Here is a 13,901-nt window from a genome sequence, read left to right as displayed (position 1 = left end):
ATTTGATATTTATTTCACACATTGTAGTTTTGATCTCTAAAAGTTTGGTTTGGATCTTTTTAACATGTTTTATGTCTACTTTTATTGAATGAAATAGTTATAATAATTTTTTTAACATTCTGGCTTGCTAATTCTAACATATGTCAAATCTGAGTGAGTTTTGATTAAGTGGTTTCTTTCCTTATTATAGGATTTATTTTCCTTCTTCTTCCATGCCTATTAATTTTTTATTGGATTCCAGAGAACGTGAATTTTACCTTTTTGGGTGTTATAATTTTTACATTCCTAAAAGGATTCTTGAGCTTTGTTTTGGGTTATAATTATATTACCTCAAAACAGTTTGATCTTTGACTCTTTAAGATTCTTTTTTTTTTAACATTTTATTTTTGAGAGAGTGCAAATGTGGGAGGGGCTGAGTGAGGGGGACAGAGGATCCGAAGTGAGCTCTTTGCTGACAGACTGATAGCAGTGAGTCCAATGTGGGACTTGAACTCAGGAACTGCAAGATCATGACCTGAGCCAAAGTTGGATGCTCAACTGACTGAGCCACCCAGGTGCCCTTAAATTTAAGATTCTTAGGTGAAACCAACTCAGTGCTTAGTCCAGTACTAATTAATCCCTACTGTGAAGATAAGACCCTTCCATGTACTATTCCCAATGCTTAATGAATCATAGGGTTTTCTAGACTAGATTGGTGGGGGCAAGCACTATTTCTGGCTCTATGTGAATGGCAGGCACTATTGTGTCTAATCCTTTCAGATGGTTCTTCCTCCAATCTTAGGTAGTTGTTGATCAGTACTCAGCTAATATTGAGGAAGTACCTCCGCCTATCTCTAGAGCTCTCTCTAAGAACAATTCTCTCCATTTTTGGTACTCTGTCCTGTGAACTCTAGTTTCTTTGTACCCCCTAGAATCTCCACTATATATGCTGAACTCAGGGAGTACTCTGGGATCTGCCTCAATTCTCTCTCCCTGTGTCATGGCCTATAAATTCCCTCAAGTCAGTATGGTAGGGCAGACAGTGAGCTTACCTTGTTTGTTTTCCACCTCTCAAGGATAACTGTCCTTTGTTGCCTAATGTCCACTGTCTTGCAAACAGTTGTTTCATATATTTTGTATATTAAAAAAAAATTTTTAGGCAGGAGGGTAATATGTGCCTTATTTCTCCATCTTGGCCAGAAGCAAAGTGCTTCATTGTTTTAAGCAATTGAGTTTGTAGGGGTGAGAGATGGAGAGGTTTTTTTTACCTAATGATAGCTAACTGACACAAATAACAACACTGATTGATAACTGTTGCAAAATGCTAGTGAATCCATTATTTTGCAATAACTTTTTAATAAAAGGAACCAACCAAGCATTTATCCTATCTTTCCTATATGAACCATATTACTCAGTAAACAAGCCATTGATGAGGGGGTTCCTCTTTATAGAAATACTCCGGTTAATGAATTAAGATGGAACAATAGAATTGGAATTTATCATTTTGCAACTCCTAATGCATTAATGGATCTAGGCAATGCCCACCAATGTTTGTCTACATGACAAAAGCAGACAGTGTACTTTTTGTTAGAAGAACACCACACCCACTAGGAAGCAGTTTCATCAAGAAAATGTCATATGATCTAGCAACCACTGCACAGGAAATATGAAAGACAAGGGAACATAGTAATGAAACTCATCAGCAAAATCCAGACTTTAGGAAATGTTACAAGACAAATTATTAGTTTTTTTTTAAGTTTACTTATTTATTTTGAGATAGAGCATGAGTGAGGGAAGGGCAGAGAGAGAGGAAGAGAGAGAATCCCATGCAGGCTCTGCACTGTTAGCATAGAGCCTGATGTAGGGCTTGAACCCACAAACTGTGAGATCATGACCCGAGATGAAACCAAGAGTTGGACGCTTAACTGACTGAGCCACCCACACACCCTAGTTTTTTTTTTTTTTTTTTAAAAAAAAATGATTACAGAAAAAAACGGGGGGGGGGGGGGGGAGAGAAAGAACCTATAGAGTAAAAGAGACAAGAAACTTTACCAATCACAATTCTGTATCTTATTTAAATATTGATTCAAATTAGGGAAAAATGGGTGCACCTGGGTGGCTCGGTCAGCAATGCATCTGACTCTTGATTTCTGTTCAGGTAATGATGTTATGGTTCATGGGATTGAGCCCCATGTTGGGCTCTGCACAGACAGCATGGAGCCTGCTTGGGATTCTCTCTCCCCCTCTCTCTGCCCTTCCCCCATAGGCACGCACACACACTCTATCTTTCTCAAAATAAATAAATGAATAAATATAAAAAAAATTAGCTGGGGTGCCTGGATGGCTCAGTTGGTTAAGTGTCAGACTTCAGCTCGGGTCATGATCTCACGGTTTGTGGGTTCAAGCTCCACATCAGGCTCTGTGCTGAAAGCTCAGAGCTTGGAGCCTGCTTCAGATTCTGTGACTCCCTCTCTCTCTGCCCCTCCCCCACTCATGCTCTGTCTCTCTGTCTCTCTCAAAAATAAACAAACATTAAAAAAATAAAAAAAAAACAAATTAGGGAAAAATGACATTCATGAGTAATTTGATAATTTCAACACTGGATATTTGATATATTACAGATTTTTTGTCTTGTTTTCAGCTGTGATATGGTATTGTGGTTGTTTAACAAAAAGATACATATGTAGAGACATGAAATATTTCTGGATAAAAAGACAGGATGTCTGGGAATTACTTCAAAACAGTATGTGAGGGGAAAGTGATTTGCATCTGTATAAAACAAGTTTGCCCATGAGTTTGGTAACTGTTGAAGCTATTGTATCCACTTTCCTATATTTAAACTTTTCTATAAGAAAAATAAAAAGAGGAAAACATGGGAGAAAGAAACTGTGATATTAGGGAGATTAGGGGAGGAGTCTCTTAGGGAGAGACTTGAGAAATTTGTTGGAAATGAAGTAGCAAATGAGGATGAAAACAAGTCTATAGGATTTTTTCAGTTACGAAGCCACTGATGACCTTTACCAGTTTTAGCTAAGTGTGGAGAATGAGTATCCTGGCTGAAAATGAGAGATGGCAGGTAGCATTATTCTTTCCCATAGCTTACTGTAAAGGGAAGAGGAGAGGCAGTAGTTTCTCTCTTCCTGGAGCAGAAGAGAACACTATGCTGATCAGAAACAATACACAATTTGCCATGTCTCTACTTGGAATTACCACCTGACTGTTAGCTCACTTTCTGGAGCCAATATTTCTGATCCTGTTTCCTTTTGTCTTCAGGTATTCCCCCCACTGTCTAGCTGTCCTCTTTGGCCTTGCACAATTCCTTTGGGAGCTGACCAGTCCCATGTCATATACCAGGTACCCCATAGAGAGGACTGCCAGAATTCTTGTGCTGTCGGAGGCTTTTATTTCTTCACCTTTGGCTAAATTGATTCTTCAATTGCTTCCTCCTTCTGTCTGTCCCCCAATCCTGACTTCTGACTTCATTGCTCACTTTGCATTTTCAACTTTGCCTTGACTTTTAGACTAAATTTTCAGCATTGTTTTCTCATCCATAATCGTGTCTCCTTGTTTACCAAGAATGAGGTCCTTTCTATACCCTTCCTTGGGGTGCTTATCTCACCCAGCCCCAGGGTCAGTGCTGTTTACTGAAGATATAGCAGTGAAACCACACATTAGGTTGTTAACCTACAGTTCTGGATCACCTCCTTGGTAAAGCCATGGTCATTTCATGACCAAATTAAAGTCTTCTATGGCTAGCCAACCTGGCACTAGAGAGTACGACATTACTCTAAGTAACTGGAATCTCTGGGCTCATTAACCATTAACAGAGACCAGGGCAGAAGTGCTGGTTCAGCATTCTGAGGTCCAACCCCCCCTCCCCCCCAGTTTCTCAAGCCCTCAGAATTCACTGGTTTACTCCAAAGCACTTGTTAAAGCATTTTCCCAGTGGTTTACACCTGTTCCTTTCTAATGTCCTGTGTGAGGACATGGGAAGTGTGCACAAGGCAATTTGCTGAAATAATGAAGTATTATGATGGGTATCTTAGGAAAGCACTCGGGCTCTAGTTTTAACTGCAACCTGGAACATCTGCTATTTTTCACGGAACACCATTTTTACTTGAAAGGGTGATTGGCAGACGAACCATGGTCATTCAGACGTGGGCATCTGGCAGATATTTTCTTAAAAATAAATGAAATGGGGGACACCTCGGTGGCTCAGTTGGTTGAGCATCTGACATGTTGGTTTTGGCTCAGGTCATGATCTCACAGTTCATGGGTTCTAGACTCGAGTCAGGCTCGGTGCTAACTACATGGAGCCTGCTTGGGATTCTCTCTCCCTCTTTCTCTGCCCTTCTTCCGCTCTATGTTTCTCTCTCTCAAAATAAATAAACTTTAAAAAGAAAGAAAGAAAGAAAGAAAGAAAGAAAGAAAGAAAGAAAGAAAGAAAGAAAGAAAGATTGTCACTTCAGAGAAATCAACTAAGAGTATTTGTTGCCAGTGATAACTTTTAAGTTTTCAAGCATGGGAGAACAATTTATACATACAGGGTTTGCCTTTAGTATTTTTCCTACTTTTCTCTACAGTTATCCATATTGAAGGCCAGAAAACTGCCTTTAGTGAAGTGACTTTCTCCATATGGGGTTAGTTTTTGAGATGATTCACTTATATAATTTTTGTTGTAGTAAAGGAGCTATTTCCTGTAAAATAGGACTTCAGTGCCAAGTACTACACTTTTAAAATGTAATTTAGCAATTTTATTATCTTACCAGTAAGGGGCAGCAGACAACACTGTTTGAAATACCTTTAGTTATTGGACCTGTCCTTGCATTCTTTTGCTTCCTGAATGCATTGCTGACCCCTTCCCTCTCCTCCTAGTGATGCTGAGTCAGAGAGACTAAGAATGGCAGGGACATCCAAAAGGGAAAAGAAGTTACATTTAAAACACCATTCTAAGAAAAGGATAACATTCTGTCAGTCCTGGGTGTTGACAAAAGGTGAATTGCTTATTATTTCTAAGTTGGATTCTAAGTAACTGCCACATACCAAGTTAAGTATCCACAGAAATTATACATAGTCCATTAATGAGAAAGAAAGGGTGTAAGTAATATCTTGATTTTTTTCTGCATGCTTACAAAAGACTTGTTTCTCCTCTAAGCTTTAGTCATCTAGTTTTTTTTAATCATTTCATTTAAGTATTTTTTTAAAATTTTTTAATGTTTAGTTTTGAGAGAGAGAGCATGTGCATGCATGCATGAGGGGGGAGGGGCAGAGACAAGGGGAGAGAGAGGAGAGAAAGAGGAGAGAGAGAGGATGCCAAGCAGGCTTTGCACTGTCAGTACAAGCCCAATGCAGGGCTCGAACTCACGATCCTGACCTCATGTGAGATCATGACCTGAGCTGAAGTCGGATACTCAACTGACTGAGCCACCCAGGCGCCCCTTTAGCGAGTATTTGTTGAGCATGTACCATAAGCCAGAGCCATTTTAGGTACTGAAGACACGTGAGACACATGATAAATAAACCCAACACCCCATCCGTTGTCCTGGTGCTTTCTTTTTAGTTAGGGACAGTGAACCAAACTATGAAAGGGACCAGTAGAATAGAAGAGGAGAAATTCTGAACAAGTGTGAACAGAGAGGAAGATGCTAGCAAAGGAGTGGACAAATGCCAAACTCTAGCACTGGTGAGATTTTTTCAGAAGCCTCCTGAATCCTTCACTGGTGTTTCTGTTTGGTTGGTTGGTTGGTTGGTTGGTTGGTTGATTGGTTTTTCCTATCTTAAGACCCTCATCTGTCTGAAGGATAAAGCCTAATTATTTGCAAGTAAATTCAATTGCTCTATGGGTATCTATTTCACACTTTGCTCAAATTCAGAATCTGCCCTCTGCCACGTTCTTTCCTCCCAGGCTAGGGAAAGTACATCTACTTCTCTTGTTGTTCTGTCTCAATGCCGTGTTGTATAATCTCTGCAATGTAGAGGTACTCTACATTTTATACATTTTATATACATTTTATATGGTATTCACACATCCTCTCTCCATGCTGACACCATTTTCAAGATGTGATCTAAGTGCCCCTAAGTGCCCCTACAGGCCAGCTGGCTGGTTCCTTCTCTTCTGAGACCTAGCTCCTATCTTGGACCTTTGCAGAGTACTGTCATGTTACACTGGCAACAGGATGCTCACTGGGCCTGCATCAGTCTCTTTTCTACCCCATACCCTATGCAATTATATCAAAGAGATTCCCACTAGATCCTTCTAGAATGGAAAATTATCTGGAAGCTATTAGCTGCTAAGGCTCTCATTCCAAAAGCTCAGAAATTCTTTACTTTCAGAATATCCGGAATAAATTCTGTGTTTTCTATTACCCAGCTCCATACGTTGTAATTCAGTTGCTGGTGGGACTGAATTAGACCAACATCTTTTTTTTTTTTTAATGTTTTTATTTATTTTTGAGACAGAGAGAGAGACACAGCATGAGCAGGGGAGGGGCAGAGAGAGGGGGAGACACAGAATCTGAAGTGGGCTCCAGGCTCTGAGCTGTCAGCACAGAGCCCGACGTGGGGCCCGAACTCAAAGAGTGTGAGATCATGACCTGAGCTGAAGTTGGACACTCAACCGACTGAGCCACCCAGGCACCCTAGACCAACATCTTTTAAAATTTCTTCTATGTTATACTTGTATCAGGGCTTCTGAACTTGAAGGCCAGCATTTATTCCAGAGAAACTGCCTTGAATGAGAATCAACTAATGAAAGGAAAATTCAGGAGAAAATAATATAACAAGTAATGTTTTACATATTGATCCATATGTTCTACTGCCTGTTATTTAAGAATCAAAACCAAGGGGCGTCTGGGTGGTTCAGTCGGTTACGTTTCTGACTCTTGATTTCTGCTCAGGTTATGATCTCATGGTTCATGAGGTTGAGCCCCATGTTGGGCTCTGCACTCACATCACGGAGCCTGCTTGGGATTCTCTCCCTCCTCTCTCTCTGCCCATCCCTGCTTGTGCTCTGTCTCTGTGTGTGTCAAAATAAATAAATAAACTTTAAAAAAAGGAGTCAAAACCAAACAGTAACTTCTATCCCAAACACACTTCTCTTTTCCTTTCACCACTACACTCAGAAGTCTCCATTTCTCAATCATGTAACAAGTAACAGTTCCCAGTCATCTGGCTTCCATGCAACAGAAATAAAATTTTGAGATTTTATGAGCATTCTTGTTTCAAGCTTACTAATGTACACCTACACTGGAATATGGGGGAGTGGATTTTTTTCCAGACTTCCAATATATCTGTGAGGTTAAAATTAGCCTGCAGAGGGCAGCAGATAGTAGTGAAAAATGCCTGTGCTTTAAACCTCCTCCTTGTAGTAGCAGTTGAATACGAATAAAGAATCAATGTTAGTTCACGTTATTTAAAATCAGTACATAAAAATTTTCTTGACATAAGGAAGGCTTTTGTGACTACTTAAAAAAAGATAGGTGACAGGCTGGTTGTTAGTGAAAACGAAGTAGTCAAACTTTTTTTGGTAGTTTTTTATTCCTATGGTACTTCTAGGTCCTTTTTCCAGACAAGCAGTACCTATTCACTGCGCCTAGATACACTGGCTCTCCCAGTGGTCTATCATACAAGTCCAGCACCCAGAATTACAGCCCCTCCAACAACAACAAAAAATTATCTTGTCATTCCTACTTGTGTTTTCTTCTATGGGTAGTGATAACGTATAAAGAATAACTGCTCTTGTTATATGCACATTATCCTTCACAGATAAATATTACTGAAACCTAATTATCTAAAATTAAACTACTCATAAAAAGGAATGATTTTTTATTTTAGGGTTGTTGTTGTTGTTTTTTTTTTTTTAATTTTTATTTTAGAGAGAGACAGTGAGCAGGGGAGAGGGGCAGAGGGAGAGAGAGAATCCCAAGCAGGCTCCACGTTCAGCATGGAGCCTGACATGGGACTTGATCCCACAATGTTGGGATCATGACCTGAGCCAAAATCAAGAGTGGGACACTTACCTGACTGAGGTGTCCCATCCAGGTGCCCCAGGATGGAATTTTAAAGTAAGTTTTACTTGGTTTAAGGACAGTGGAAATGTAGCAAGATTCCCCAATACATGTCAATGGTCAAATAATTTCAAAATCTTACAAAAGGGGGTGGTGGTAAAATCTATCATCAGCAACAAAACAAATAACAGGTCACAACCTAGTACCATAAATGAAAATAAATGGGGTCAAAAGAAGAAACAGAAAATATTGTCATATTATGTTAGGTCTCCTATACCTGCCATTCAACTTCTCAGAATTAGTGGGAAAATGAGTCCAAGTATCCTGAAAATTCTCACTAACGTCACCTAATTTGGAAATATTCAGAGAGGAGTTAAACTGCCCTAACAAAAATGAAGGCGAGATCTGCAAAAATTTAATTGGCACTACATCCTTGAGAATTCATTAGAGACTAGAAGGGCCGATAAACTTACAATCTTTAAAAATGCTTATTTATTTTTGGGAGAGAGAGACAGAGTGTGAGTGGAGGAGCGGTAGAGAGAGAGGGAGACACAGAGACTGAAGTAGGCTCCAGGCTCTGAGGTGTCAGCAAGAGCCCAACACAGGGCTCGAACCCACGAGCCAGGAGATCATGACCTGAGCCGAAGTCGGAAGCTTAACCGACTGAGCCACCCAGACACCCCAAGGCCTACAATTTGTAATGAACTGTGTGACATTGTAATAGCAGCCAATCCACGAATCCACTCATGACTACATCTCAGAAAAGAACTCAGATGCCAGACATCTAGCAAGCATAACACTCCTCTACAACAGGGTTCCACCTGTCACCCTTGCACACTCAGTCCGCACCCCCCCATCCCTGCATACTCAAAAAGCCTCAAGGATAGATCTAGCTGGTTTTAGAGTAGATGCCAAGTGATTCAAGGAAAATGATCTATTCTGTTTTGAACTGGGCAGTAATACCTGTGATCAAGGTAAAAATAAATCACATGGCAATTATGAAACCACAGAATAAAAAAGAAAAAACTGGAAGGAAGGAAGGAAAGAAAAATAGAAGGAATGAAGAAAGGGAGGGAGGAAACAAGGAAGAAAAAGACTTATGGTTTATATTATGCAAATGTCTAGAAGTAAGCATAACTCAGACTACAGAGCAGAATCCCCAGAGTGTTTTATGTTATGCAATAGCATAATAAAATATAATCCAATAAAAGAAGAGCTAAAAACCAAGATGATTAGTTAATGGGTTAAACAGAGATTTCAGAGATAAGAAAACAATCTGAGAACTGACTCATAATTGTTGATCTTATAAATAAATCATAATATCAGAAACAGCAAGGAAGAAAATGATAATAAAATGGAGTAAAGGCTTGAGATACTTGTAATGAATGCAGAAGAAAAACCATGTATAAAACAATTTTGCCTGCATGGTAACATGGTAAACTGAGTACCTGAACTGATCCTATTGTTGAAAACTACTAAAACTGCTCAGCAAAAATATTTCTTAAAATTTAAATGTGTCCAGGGGCGCCTGGGTGGCGCAGTCGGTTAAGCGTCCGACTTCAGCCAGGTCACGATCTCGCGGTCCGTGAGTTCGAGCCCCGCGTCGGGCTCTGGGCTGATGGCTCAGAGCCTGGAGCCTGTTTCCGATTCTGTGTCTCCCTCTCTCTCTGCCCCTTCCCCGTTCATGCTCTGTCTCTCTCTGTCCCAAAAATAAATAAATGTTGAAAAAAAAAATTAAAAAAAAAAAATTTAAATGTGTCCAAATGCTGGCAAAATGCATAAATTCCACTCAGGCCCAAAACAAGTTTAAGGCAGGAACTCTGAGACATAAGTAAAGCACTAAGGTTGGCTTTTTCCCTTAATGGCATTTGCTGAGCTCAGAGGATCTCAAAAGGATGTGAGACAAAGCCTATACCTCGCCCAAGTTAGGGATTATATTAGGGGACCCCTTTTAAAATAAAATTGGAACCCCAAAGTGTTATTCCAGTTTAAAAATGAACTAAAACATGCACTCTGACACCAGTATGGAATCGACCAAAAACAAAAACAAAAACACAAACAAAAACCACTGCTCATCTTGAAAGTTGAACACTGAACCTTGATTCTGATTGGAGGTAGAAAAGGATTTCTCCTAAAGATTCATAATCACCATCTGGCTTCCATTTAAGTTTGTATCCTGAACTCACACCATCTGGTGTTATGAAAAACACACACATAAGTAAAAACTTCACGTCTATAATTTAGTATAACTGAAACAGCACTGATAATGCCTGTGAATGCCTAACAGAAGCAAATACTAATCCTCCCAGGAAGAAATCCACCTCTTCCCAGGCCGCACAGGATTTCCACTGAGAAAGTTCAACTGAAAATGAGGGCTCAAAGGGGAAAAAAACAAAAAAACAGTAAATATAGGAAAATAAGGCACCATGAATGAGAGCAAACATAAACAAAGTAAAGAAAGTTTCAGAAGTTTTCAGATACAGGAATTGTCAGATGGAAAAAATAAATATAAGTTTGTTTAAAATGTTTCAAAAACTAAAGTATGAAATCACAGTAGATGTGTAAAAAACCCAATGCTTCTAGAAATAAAAAAAAAAAAAAAACATAGCAGAAATTTTAAACTCAATAGATGGTTTATACCAAAGTGTCTACATACAATTGAAGCCCAGGGATACAGGGAAATAGACCATATGACGAGACATTAAGGACAGAATAAGATGGTCTAACAAATATCTAATTGGAATTCTACAAGGAGAAGGGGACTGCGGGATACAGTAGGGGGCTATATTTGAAAACAGTGATTGAGAAGTTTTCTCAAACTTCTGAAAGAAAAGCATTAGAACCAATGCCAATGTATTCCAATGAAGCCCAAGGAGGAGAACTTAAAATACATCCAAATTTAAGATCCACCATAATTAAATTGCAGGTCACTTAAAGAAAGGAAAAGGGAAAAGAATCTTTAAAGTTCTATGGTAATTTCTTCAGAGGAAGAAATTTAATCAACTCTAATTTCCTTGCCATGTTTCCAAGTCTGATAAATCTTACTCCTGTAGAGGTTTTGGGGTTTTTTTTGTTTTTTGTTTTTTGTTTTTGTTTGTTTGTTTTTTTCCCCCTGATTGGAAAGGTTCTATTTTAGTTGGCACATGATGTAAGATTCTTTTCGGACCAATGTCAAGGCGTGATATGAGCATCTATATCTTCAAACAGGCAAATGTGGTATTTCAGTTGTGCTAGTATCACGAAGTTATCACGAAGTTAAATTCAGCTGAGTTAAACTGACAAACTACAAACATACGGTTTGCTCTTAAGACTCAACAAAGAAATCCACGGTGTGGTAAAACGGTTACCTCAAGCTGAGTGGTGGGAAATAATCACCCAGGTCACTGTACAGTCAGTCAAGTTAGTTCTGCACCAACACTGTCGTTCACGAATCGCTCAAGTCCGCGTACTCAGAGGCCCGGAGAGGCTGTGACTGCGCATGCGCGCCAAGCTCCAAGCCCGCGGTCTGTTCGAATCGCGCCAACCCCCAAAACGAACGCAAGGGGGCAGATGTGGTCGTGGCATTTATTTCTGCAGAGGAAGGACAAACCTATGGCTTCAGATCCCGTTTAATACCTCAGCGATCAAATTGCAGAAACTCTCGAAACCTCCACTATCTAAATCGCAGGTGTGTACACCAAATTGATACTGTAATAGAAAGCAGAAGGAAGGGAGGGGGAGAGGAGAGGAAAAAGAAACAAAGACCAAAGGAAAAAAAAAAAAAAACAAAAACAACCCCAACCAAGCAAACCCACACCTCTCTGGAACTACAGTTACCCATTCACAAATATTTTGAAATGGGTGCAATTTTTTTCCCTCTTGTTTCCTTCTGATATAGTTTCCTTAATAATTAATGGAGATATATCCTTCTCTGTGGAATATGTGCAAATATTTTTCTTTAACTGGCGGTATAACCTTTTCTTCTTTAAGTCCTCTGTGAGTGCCAACATTTCTTTCATTTCGTCTCCATCGAGATTTATTTTGAGAGGGAAAAGTTGAAAGAAGCTGTTTCTCAAAATATGATACATAATTCAACATGATTTCACTCAAAACTGTTCTTGAAATATTGGAACTCAAAATAAAATACAATGCAGAGATGAAAAAAATCCCCATCCTTTTCCATTTGGACTTGACTGTTATTTAGTAACAGTATTTCAATAACTACTTTTTACTGATATTTTTTTTAATTCAGGAAAGTAAAAGGAAGTGTCTTTGTTCTAAATGGAGTTTAAAAAATGAGAATGTTAATTCTTTGAGTGATGTGAAGTGAAGGACCAGAGGGAAAAATTGTAGGTTTTATAGTCAAATAAGAGAGATTCATTTTATAACTCAGACTTTCAAAAACACTATGAAAAAACATTTGGACATTTAAAAACTCCATGTCTTCTGCATAGTTTTTATTTTTCCTTTTAGTTTTTAAAATAGAATCTATTGCGTATTTGAAACGATAAAGTGAAATCCAACACTCATGATTTGAAGAATATGGTTTATTTCATATTTTACTATATTTTTAGGCTAAGCAACATCAAATTCCAGCGTACATTTATTTTTGTTACCCTCTTAACAGCAATAAACTGAGTAAACTTTGATATTTCATAGACTATTAAAATTCATGTTTGAACATTTCCTATAGTTTGGGTAATTGCTATTAAACCTTAAAATAAACAACTGATTTTTCATATCTTATTTTTCTTTTTTTACTAAAGATAACTACTATATATTATTTTTCATCGATGGGAAGATTTGGGGGAAAGAAAACACATTTAAAGTTTTGGCTCAGGTTTAATAGTGTACATATACAACTCTAGCTCAGCTATTACTCAATGGAAAATACAAACATAAGAAGTCAATTACCCAACTTGAGCCTCCAGATACTTTGTTTGTGACATACTGTGAGAACAGGAAAATGACAGAAAATTCCTAATGTATGCATGCATTTACAATTAGAGTTATTTTTGGATAAGTATGGCTAGTAGAATAGATAGTATTTAGACTTTTAGATTGATTGGAAGATAAAAAAGAAAAGAAAATCAAGCCCCAAAGTCATCGCTGTATTCAGGTTTTGTATTTTGAGACATCTGCATAAATGGAAACACAGAGATACAAATATAAACTTGTAATTCACCTTTTATTCTCTTTTTTTTAGAAGTATGTAATTAAAACCAGAGTTTGTGAATGAAAGGACAACCGTGACAGATACAGGATGGTGAAGTAGGTGTGGGCCTCAATTACTCACTACCTCTTTTAAGATGCTTGAGCTAAGTGAAACTTAAGAAATGTTTCTCCAGGGGTGCCTGGGTGGCTTAGTTGTTTGAGTGCCTGACTCTTGATTTCAGCTCAGGTCATGATCTCAAGGTTTGTGAGATCAAGCCCCGAGTCAGGCTCTATGCTGGCAGTGCAGAGGCTGCTTGGGATTCTCTCTCCCTCTCTCTCTGCCCCTCCCCCACTCATGCTCACTCATTTTCTCTCTCTCTCTCTCCCTGTCTCTCAAAATAGATAAACACTTAGAAATATTTTGTTTAAAAAAGAAATGTTTCTCCAGTTTTAAAAATATACAGAATGATTTCTAGAATTCTCCAGGAAGTAAGAACGGCTCTGTTTGAGCTGAAGAACATGTTGCATTTCCTACTTTACTACAGAGATATTTCCTCTTCTAAAATACTATCCTCTTTTCATCCACATTCAAATCGTGGAGCAGAGTGGAGCTGGGGCCAGGGAGGGCGTATGAAGAGGAGTGATTTCACGTCAGGTGCACTGGAAGCCAATAGCTGAACTTTAATATGACCAAGCATATTTATTTGTATGTATTTTAGAATAGTTATGGAAATATTGTTTTGGAAAGAGGTAATTTAAAGCATTTTTATATAGTGCGTATTT

The sequence above is a fragment of the Herpailurus yagouaroundi genome, unplaced genomic scaffold (assembly GCF_014898765.1).
Source record: "Herpailurus yagouaroundi ecotype Mexico unplaced genomic scaffold, PumYag 162, whole genome shotgun sequence".
Classification (NCBI taxonomy): domain Eukaryota; kingdom Metazoa; phylum Chordata; class Mammalia; order Carnivora; family Felidae; genus Herpailurus; species Herpailurus yagouaroundi.
This window is presented reverse-complemented; position numbering follows the sequence as displayed.